Here is an 11,056-nt window from a genome sequence, read left to right on the forward strand (position 1 = left end):
CGGGGCGTCGTGTCTTACTTTTAGTTGGGTTCAGTTGAAAAACATTTCCGAAAGTCGTTTGAATAGTTTGATGTAACACCAGTGCAATCCACTGTCCCGGGGTTTTTCAATAAAAGACCCCATAAATTGAAATTTTAGAAATTTTAGTAATTTTTTTATTAAAAAACTCAGTCTTTTGGCCTTTTTTTAGCAGTAAGTGCGTTAATAACATTATAAAATGAGCTTTTTTAATACGTTTTAGTTCAGTTTGTGCACAATTTAATTAGTTTAGTTTTTTGTGATCGTGCACGGAGTTTTGCAAAAACATGGTTTCTTATTTACATGGGACAATTTGGTGTAGAACGGCAGTATAACGATTAACAAAACCAATGTAAAAGTAATCTTGTTTGAGTGAGCTTAAAACGTTCACGATTACATGACATGTCTTGGTTTTACACTGACTGTCCTGGTGTCCTGGGAAGTCAACTAAAACGCTTCATTTGTCCTGGTTTTTGTCCTGTAAGCCTATTTTTTTCTTTTCTGTTACGACCGATTGCAACCATAACTGCAACGTAAACTCTCGATCAAGCAAAATACGACAAACAAAATTTTATACACTTGAATCCCTCAATTGTACCATCCGATGTCTTTTTTGATTTCTCAACTTTCTTCTCTTACGTGAGAATTGAATAGATGAAGAACGAGGTGTTCCTACATAGCATATGAATGACATGTACTACCGTGATAAGCATAACAGTGCCATATGTATAGGAAATCCAAAGTAAATAGGACTGTTATGCGTATCACGGCAGTGTAATCCGTTTTCAAGGAAATTTGGCAGTCGAAGAAGAATCGAAATGGTTCCAGTTGTGGACCAATCTCTGGCCGCTATCAATGTCGATGAAACAATAACTAGAGTTTCTCGGCTTAAATTGCCTTTCAATCCGGGATCCGAATAATTCCTTTTGGTGCCTCTGAGAAAACAAATTGAAGACGTTTTAGTGACATTACTTCTGCTTGAGCTCTCTTTCCAGTGACATTTTTTGTCTAATCGAAAATCCGCGAGCAGGTTTCCAATCCATGAAAAGGGAAATGACGAAACATCAATAACTATCGTGGAATAACTTCATTTAGTGCTAGCTCTTGCTGGTGACTATGGAACCACTTCAGGCGCATTGCTAGCAGTACCTAATCCACGATTAACATGGTTTAACTGAACGCTGAACAGCCACTAACCTGCCGAGTCTAGCATCCTTCTTAATAGCGACCTTCCGCGCTCGAACTGACATTATTTACACCAATCTATCGGCTATTTTTCATAAAGCAATTGATAAAATGGAGGAATTTGTAATCAACGGTAGTTTTTGCAGCTGTTTCGATGCTAGTTCTCAGATCGAGAGATAATGATTGTTATAGAAGATTGCCAGCTACTTATTTTTAAATCAGAAATAGCGTAGGGAAGTTACTTGGGACCGTTGATGTTTCTACTTTACTTAAACGAAGTGTGTTTAGTGCGGATAACCCCTCGCCGGTCCTGTACAGATGATTTCAGAATATTTCGCGTCATCCGCTAAATTAATGATCGCCGAGTTTTCAACAACATCATGTAACCTTCGCTGATGGTTATGCAACAAGAACTGCGTGTAGTTCGGTGATCGAATTTTTATAAGACATTTTGGCTGAGCTATGCCTGCCAGACCGCTGAACTGTTTTACTGCCGAATTTCTGCCTGCCAGAACCTAGAATTTTTTAGCTGCCTAAAACCTGGGGAGAAGACACAATCGATTAAGAGGTGATGGAGAGTGGTAGTCCCCTTTGGATTGTCTTGGTTTTTCACTCGCTTGATATGGTCACCCTACTCACGATATTCTATTTAATGTTCTCCATTTTTAAATTTTCATCTAAGTATTGAGAGGAAAATTGTAGAAAGTCTCGTTCGCAATAGGTGCATGCGCTTTTCTACCTCACAGCTTACATGATTACACTGTTCAACACCGGATCGTTGAGCAAAACGAAAAAAGCGAAAGTTTGGGGTTCCAGGAGTGGTGAAGGAATTTCTACAAAAAAAATGGAACGGGGCTTCATAGTACAAAACCAAAGCTTGTATGGAGAACTAGGGTGGTTCTATACTGCCGCTAGAAGCATAATTGTCCCATGTGTATAGGGTTTCCCATAGCACATGGGACAGTTATGCTTCTAGCGGCAGAATAGGGAAAAGATCAAAAAAGTCATCTTAAATTTTCGCATAAAGTTTTAGATAAAATGCTTATTAACGAATATATGATTTTTTTAGCTCAATCGGACATCATTAAGAGGGTGTAGCGTTTGAATATTGTTTTCAAAATATTCGAAAAAATCCAAAGGGGCGAGGCATGAAATGTTAAAGATCGAAAACATTTTTTGTCCAAATATGTCTAAAAATAGCATGAAATATCAACATCTAGTGTCAAAACAAACGAAAACCTCTAAAAACAGATTTAAAAAATTATCATTAAATCATTCAAATATTCAGTGAACTCAAGCGGATTGGAGAGTTTAATAATAATATAGAAAATGACAAAAATACCTAAGTAGGCCTAAATCCAATCCACGCAATACTCCTATTACGTTTGACATCGATTACACTAGTTTACAAAATAAAAATAAAAATCTGAACTTCAATATTCGAACACCATTTCTGTTGTAAAATAAAATAAAAAGCGCGTTCAGTAAAATCCAAATTCCTTCGGTTGTAGTACATCGATATGAAATATTATAATGTTGAATTAAAGGTAATTGAATGCACTTTCGATCGTTAGAACATTTTGTTTTAATGAGACCTCTGCTTCTGACTTTATTTACGAATCTATTAAACTTTTTCTTGATTTTTCGTGATTTTTTGAAGAAAAATGAGCGCTTGGTCAATATTTTGGGCAAGATAAAGCAATCCTAAAAATTATATTTTTATGGGAAATTAAAGCCTGCTAATAACCAACGAAAAGAAGCACTTATTGGTTTAAATCAGATGGAAATTGCGAAAGTTATTCAATTTTTTTTTTTTTTTAATGGAGATTTTTGTGTTTCTCTTTTTCCCTGGGTCAACTTATTCAACCGTCTCGAATAGGTTTAAAATCTCAAAATCTGATCTTCAGAATGATTTGAAGAGCGTAGAATATTTTTTAATTGGACTTAGATGTTTTACGTAATATATTGTAGTATATTGCAGTTTTGTGAACCAGTGCAGTAAAATCGATACATCGTGGAAGCCAGTGTGAATCCAATATAATTTCAAGTTATAAACTTCAAGACGTTTTAATAACGTAAAATAAATTGTTAGTAGAACAAAACGTGACGAAATTGGTGTATAAATCATCATTCGTGAAGCTAGTGTCCGAATTTAGCATTTTGCACCGTCATCAGCTTCCGATGTGTGTATCAAGGCGTTGTGGAGCGTGAGGTTTACAACCTATTTTGAGGATATACGATTCTGTATGACACATGTAAATATTATGCGTATTTTTAATGCCAATTTTTTGATGACATTACTCCACTGAGCCTGTAATTATTGTCAGAAGTCTTGAATCATTTGGATAAACGAGTTCGAATATTACCCCACATTAAATTCTCTCAAAATTCTTCAAGTTACTTGTTTAACAGAATTCTGATAGAGAACCCCTCATATATTATGAAATAAACCCTAAAAATCTCCATTCTACAAAAAATTGAATAACTTTCACAATTTCCATCCGATTTAACCCCCCAGTAAGTGCTTATTTTCATTGGTTATTAGCAGGCTTTAATTTCCCATAAAAATATATTTTTTAGGATTGCTTTATCTTGCCCAAAATATTGACCAAACGCCCATTTTTCTTCAAAAAATCACGAAAAATTAAGAAAAAGTTCAATAAATTCGTAAATAAAGTCAGAACCAGAGGTCTCACTAAAACAAAATGTTCTAACAATCGAAAGTGAATTCAATTACCTTTAATTCAACATTATAATATTTCATATCAATGTACTACAAGCAAAGATATTTGGATTTTACTGAACGTACTTTTAATTTTATAGGTGAAATTCATTTTTTTACTGTGACTCGAAAACTGTGCTACTGTAAATTTTTTGGATCTAATTTTCGGATTCAGCACACGATTTTACATTGAAAATGACCACCAGCTTGTTTAGTTCAGAAATGCTGTAAACTAGTGTTATCACCGTGCAAAGCGAACGCTGACTGGCCAACCGACAGGTAGATCGATGAACTTTCGCATTCTCCCAACGAACTAGGCAGGAAGCAGAACCAATTCAAATTATGGCAGTGATTTAGGGTTCCAACTAAATCATTGTGAAGAAAATTTTGAAAAAAAAACCGCTTTGTCTGTACCAGTACATTGCTGTTATTTTGGTCGTAGGCAAAACCTACTACACTGAAACCTCCAATTACGAACCAAACCGGGGGTTCGTAAATTGAATTAGTTCGTAACAAAAGTATTCGTTATTTGGGATTTTGTTCGTAAAAAAAGTTTGCTTCACATTCATATTAATATTCGTTGGTTGAGCAATATTCCTGATAATCCTAACAATATTGGTATTTTTGGAACGAGCATGCCAAGTAGATGCTGAAAATGAATAATTGGAACCTTTTCGAAGATCAATATGGCGATATCCGGTTGAGCAATATAGGGGCTTGGAAGAGTTGATAATAGTTCTGCTAGCCTTAATTTGTATAGTCAAGTAGGAGAGAATTTCCTCACCACGTGAACACCATTTGGAATTCCTGGGGAAAAATTTAACCAAGTAGCAGGTGCACATATTCCATTCTTCCGTACTATGATGTATTTTACAATTGACTCATGGGGGTACGTTGTGCTAGGTCGTGCAGTCGTACTTCTATTTAGTCATCTTTCTACAAATTAAAAATATCCCGGTTTCAGGTCGAGCTGCTGTAGTTGCTATTTCCAGAGTTAATTTTCATTCAAACGCTTGCTTTGAAGTAAATTCTTTCTTTCAGCTAATGATGACTTTTATAAAAGCTGGTTCCTGTAGTAAAATTTGTTTATGTTAAATGTTACCACTCCTTGCATCTACAAAGCTCAAAAATTTTGTTTCTGTAATCTAACCATAATTGCACAAAGTCAGCGAGTGCGGGGTCTGCCCCAAAGTCGAAAACCTTTTCCAGATTATCTGCGAAGCACAACTTTAGCTGGTCTCTCTTTCGGCATTCGCACTACAACCCACTTTAATATATCTTGTTTTATCAGCCTTCGTGGTTCATGCGCCCGTGACATATTGTATTGAACGCAGAATTCTTCTCTCAAACACACCGAGCACTCGATAGTTTACTTCCTTCAACGCCCATACCTAATGGTCGTTCAGAGCAACTGGAAGTTTCTGCGATTTGTATAGAGCAAGTTTTGTGCGCGTCTGTAGGTTACAGGACTTTAGCTGACTACGTAAACCATAGAACTCCGTATTCGAAGCTCGTGATAAGTATGATATGAAGTATCAACAACATCGTACCGTACCTCATCGATTTCCACCTCGGAACGAACACCGTTCGAACCACTTCGTTCTCTACCAGCTACCACGACCTACTTCTTGTCACAGTTTATAGCAAGTTCGATTCTCGCAGCCTCCCCTTTAAAAGGTAAAAATGCCTCTCCCACTGCTCTGCGATCAACGCGAAGCCAAGAAGAATGTGGAATCTCGTGCTAATGGCACCCTCCGTTTGCACATCAGATCTTCGTAGCGCACCTTCGAGCGCTATGTTGAACAATAGATTAGAGAGTGCATCGATCTGCTTCAATTCACCCAACGTCACAAACGAGTTGGGTGTCTCTTCAGTTATTTTGACGCTTGATTTTGACCCATTAAGCGTCATACAAATCAGCTTAATCAATTTCATCGGAAAATTATTTAGTCACCTACAAGCATTCAGTTGTCGGGCGTAATCTGCTAAACAGAACACGCCTCAGTAATTATTACGCTTGAGTTTGTGGCCCTTCATGAAAATAGGGCATATGAGGCCATCCAACTAATCGGAAGGCAGGAAGTTCTAGGTCTCAACAACTCACTACAGAGTATCGACTGGTTGAGCCTGCGAAATCACACAATAGAGGTTGACGTTGCCGTATATAGAGTTTCACCCACCTTAAATTATTTGTTCAGAGTACATGTTCCTGCACCTAATCCTCGCCATAAACCGCGCAATGGTCAAATCAGCACCTTCGACAACTCAAACAAGCGATAGCAGCATCATTTCAATATTATACAAGTGGACGAAATCCATTCACAATGCATTGAATTTACTAACACCAGCAACAGCTTCAAATCGTACAACCGCTCTCTATTCAAGCGTTCTTGACTTGACCTTGCAACCAATTTCAACTGAGATCATTCGATCTGTGTCATGGATTAGGGTACTTGAACTGCCTATCCCTAGTCAGAAGATAGTAATATTTGCGCTGAATTCCCTAAATTCGGAATTGACAATCTCAATTCACACAAAATACCAGGAAGTTCCTTAACGAGTATTACAAATGCCACTATTCAAAAGTTGTTGGAAGGAGATTCTTCATCCCAGTGGAGTGCGCATAAGGGCTTCTGTTTACGGATCTAACCTTTTATGGCCCTTCATACAGTGTCACATTGAAAGATATTTGCTAGCAATATTTCGGCTTTGCTGTTAAAAGCAACTGCAGCCACTGGCATTGCACTTGAATTGATGGTAGGTTCACTACATCATCATTATCGTCATCATCATCATCATATTCCATTGAGATTGTTTGAATTCAGCATCGGCCAGTATTTTTAAAAGATGGAATAGTTTAAAGTAGTCGGTTGATATGGACGAATTTCGCGCCAACTCGAACAAATGTTGGCAGCACCCTCTCAGATTTTAATGAAACTTTCTGTACACGTGAACTTTGTCACAAAAAGCCACTTTGCATACTTTGTTTTTCCAAAAATGATCTAGACTGTCTTTTGAAAAGGGTCAAACTTTTGTAACATTTTTTTTTCAAATGCCTATGGTCTAAAAATGTTAGTCAAAATATTGAAAAAAATCTTCATCGACTCTTACACTGAAAGAAATCTATTTTAAAAATTTAAAGTCGATTTACAAAAAAAAACATCTTTGATTTGGATGAAATTTGGTTCCAAGATAGGTAATTATATTCCCTGCCTACCGTCAAAAATTCAGGTTGGGCACTTTCAAGGCAAAAAAAGTATTTTGAAAACAACTTTTCCTTGTCCAAACTGTATTTTTTTCAGTGTATTTTTATGGAAAACTAAACCAATGAAAATCATAATCATATCAGAATCTAATTTCAGAACGCATGTGCCTGTTACATGCAAAATTTATCAATAACGAATTTGGTATAGCATCTCGGACTGGATCGGAACGAGGCCGAAGGGATTCGTTTAACAGAGATCTGGTACTAGAACACTTAGCGCACGACCAGACAACATGTTTACTATCGCGATAACCGCCACCAGAAGCGCAGGGACTGCTCTGCACGACCCCAATACGCCAGAAATGGGCATTCTACGTATAATGATTGTACATGACCCGAGATATCACCCGAATGAAGTCTTGACCCTAATCTTGATAACCAACAATATGGGTTCTATATCCGTTATGCACTCGTCAACCCCATCGCGAAAATACCCATATTGTTGAGGTTATAGAGAATTAATCTAAACCGGATGTCATCATCTTGGACTACAAAATGGCTCAAGACATCGATTTCCGTCATGCACTCGTCAACCCCTTTCCGAAAATACCTACTTTATATTAGTTACAATTAACTAATACTTCACACTACAGAGTTAAAACATGTTATAATAATTAGCAACAAGAGAAATGTCATCAAGATAGCGTTAAAACACGTTTTAACTCGTAGTGTGAACGTAGTATAAGAATACATAAGTATATAACTTCACGCTGTACTGTACGAACTCAAACTTTTCAAAAAGAGTTCGTTATTTCGAATTTAGTTCGTAAAAAAGTTACGTAAATCGAATATTACGTAAAAAAGAGTTCGTAAATGGAGGTTTCAGTGTATTCGAATGCTGAATAGTAACTTTTTGCCATATCTGATGTCGTAGATAACTAAATGAGTTATCCAAATTTCCCATCGTTTGTTGTATGCAGGATACTGAATCATCCTGCAAGCTTCTGTAATCAAAAACACTGTCATACGCGTTACCTGCACCCGGGCGTAATTGTTAATAGTGGTAGTAAATTTTTGTCTATGTTGGTAAAAATTTACCTGTAGGGAGTGTGGTAATCTTGAAGACGTGCGACAAAAATACTTTTCTGACTGCCACAGTGTATGCGGATATACCGGTCTAAATCACCACTAGGGGCACCCTCAAAACACAGCTCCCATCAGAGGGCTTGCAATGAGCAAGCGATACAGGTGTCAGAAAGAAATGCGAGGTTGCGTGGCGAGTCCGACCGCTGTTCCACTACGACATAGCCGGTCTGTCCGCACCATAGCAGATCGAGACAGGCTATCACGAGGTGTGTAAGCGAGGAGCGAAAGCGTGCAAGAGAGCCGGCCGGTCGGACTTATACTGGCTATCGCTGCGACTGCGACAGCGAGGGTTGGCTAATGAATGTTATATTATACGGCTACCACGTTATAACCGATAGAAAGCGACAGTAGTAGGTATTATGACACAACGGGCGTACCTACCCACGGTAGCCCCAGAGACGAAGATGGGAATCTAGTGACGATTGTTTTGCTTGACACAGACACGCGCAGGCGGCTCGCTTGGAAACCCGTACTAGGGGGTGACGTCTAACTACCGGACCAACGTGCCTGAAGTTTGTATGGGATTTTTCGACAATTTATATGGAGAAAACCCACTAGCTCGCATTTTCGCCACTAGGTGGCATGAAAATAAAATAGATCATTTAATTGTCTACAACTTGACCGAAGACTGCTAGTCAATCTGTGTTAAAAGAAGTTATTAAACTTGTTTTGCATGGGACCTAGCAGTGCATGGTTGTGTATCAGTACTCGATCCCCAGTAACTACACATTTTGGTGAAATAATGGTTAGATTTAGCTCAATAGTATGTTCAGAAGAATTGTAGTACATAATACGAGTAATGTTTTGGTTAGAAAATTTTAGTTCCACATGTGACTGCATAGAGGGCGCCAACACTAACTTTTTATAGAAGAGAGATAGAATATCAAGATGTTCAGAAGAATTATTACAAAATGCCTGTTCTACAACTTTGTAGAAGACACCTAATTTCTATCTCTCTCCGTTGAGAAGTTAGTGTTGGCGCCTCTCGAAATTCGTAAATATTGAACAATGCGTGACTGAAGGCTCCATAAACGGTGAGATTTACAAAACCTTTGAAAACGGCTTTTACCCGTTTTTAGACGGTATGAGCAAAAACCGTGCTTTGGGCCCGGTTTTGCTTCATGACACTACTCCAAAATCGTACAGGAATAGTATGTAACTAATTCTATGAATTTTGTGCCTGCAGACATAAGTTTATCAAACTGTCCTTAACTCTGCCGGATCGAAACCTATTGGGCCATGAAGAAGCGCCAAATTCTAAAGATCAAATGAGAAGTGAAGGATGAAAAGAAAATGATAAGGAAGTGGAATAAACTGAGAAAAACGTTCCGGAAACGACTGTAAAGTCTCTAATAACTATAATCGATTTAACAGTCTACCTAACCCTTTAGACACATGAGTGCCCCTGATTTGATGTCGTGGTTAGGTTTAACATTTCGAGAAACTTGAGTTATTATTGAACCAAAAATAAATTATTAAATGCATGCCTGTTATGTCTATGCTTCCGTCGCCGCAGGGTTGGGGCGATCTGGGCCTTCGGATACCCGATACACCAGAAGGGGCATAAGCACGAGTGTAAAAATTATCTGGACATAACGATTTTCAATACTACCTATAAGATACTCTCCCGCATTCTGTTTAGCAATCTGCATTCGTTAGATGAATATTTTGTCGGCGAATACCAAAACGTGTTTCGAGAAGGACGATCAGCGATGAATCATCTGCGTGTGAAGCTCAAGGCAACGTATGATTCAGTAAAGCGAAACAAGTTGGCAGCTAATGCTTAAAGTTGATTTGTATGACGCTGTATGAGTTAATGACAAGCGTCAGAATAGTCGGAAAGAAATGCAACGCGTTTGTGGCGTAAGACGAGCTCAAGCAGTGCGATGAGCTTTCTAACTGTTCGACATACATAGGTGCAATACGAAGATCGTGTACGCAAAGAAACGGAACTATTATAATCAAAACTTGCATGAATGAAGGTGAGTAATAGAATTTTTTTTGATAAATGATACGGAAACTTTTCTATTTAATCTTTCCAGATACCAGTCACCTATGATGCAATAAAGAAATGCGTATTTGACTAGAACACATAAAAACCAACTGGCAAAATTCATTTTGTTTGAAAATTCCGGACAAACGGTTACTTGCCAGCCACAGATGTTGGTAGTAAACAAAAGAGAAAAATTTTCCATAACATTTAGTGCTGTGAACTGTGTTTGGGCAGTAACGGTATGCCCGGAATTTCCATTTGAAGAGGATTGTGACAGTTGGCTTGTAAGCCGTAATCATATGTTTGTCGAGAATTGTCAGTTGTGTAGAAATTACCGGTTTATTGAAAGGTAATTGGGACCTCAGCATCAGGTTGGTTTTTGGTTTTATTTGCTGTTTGCTGTATTTTCTTGTCTTGGTGGTATTGAGATGATTTGTCGTTTCAATTTGGAGGAAAATAAATCGTATACATACATGGAATTCAGTGACTAACAGCTTCTGAACTCGATTGGTGTTAGTGATAAAATTCTATATCTCTTTTTTTGGTATTTCGCATTACAATCATTTTAAATGCTTTTTAAATTTTTTTAACCATATTAGAAAGATGACAGTTTGAAGCCTTTCTTTAGACTATGGCCAAAAAAGACATAAATCGTATTTTTTCTTCAGTCGAAAGAAAAGTTTTCAGTATTTATTAGTGACATCTTCCTAATTTGGTAAAGCTATGCTAAATAGTAGTTCAGGAAACAAGTTACTTTGAACTGTTATTTTTATTTGCTATTTTATTT

The sequence above is a fragment of the Topomyia yanbarensis genome, chromosome 2 (genome assembly GCF_030247195.1).
Source record: "Topomyia yanbarensis strain Yona2022 chromosome 2, ASM3024719v1, whole genome shotgun sequence".
Lineage (NCBI taxonomy): Eukaryota > Metazoa > Arthropoda > Insecta > Diptera > Culicidae > Topomyia > Topomyia yanbarensis.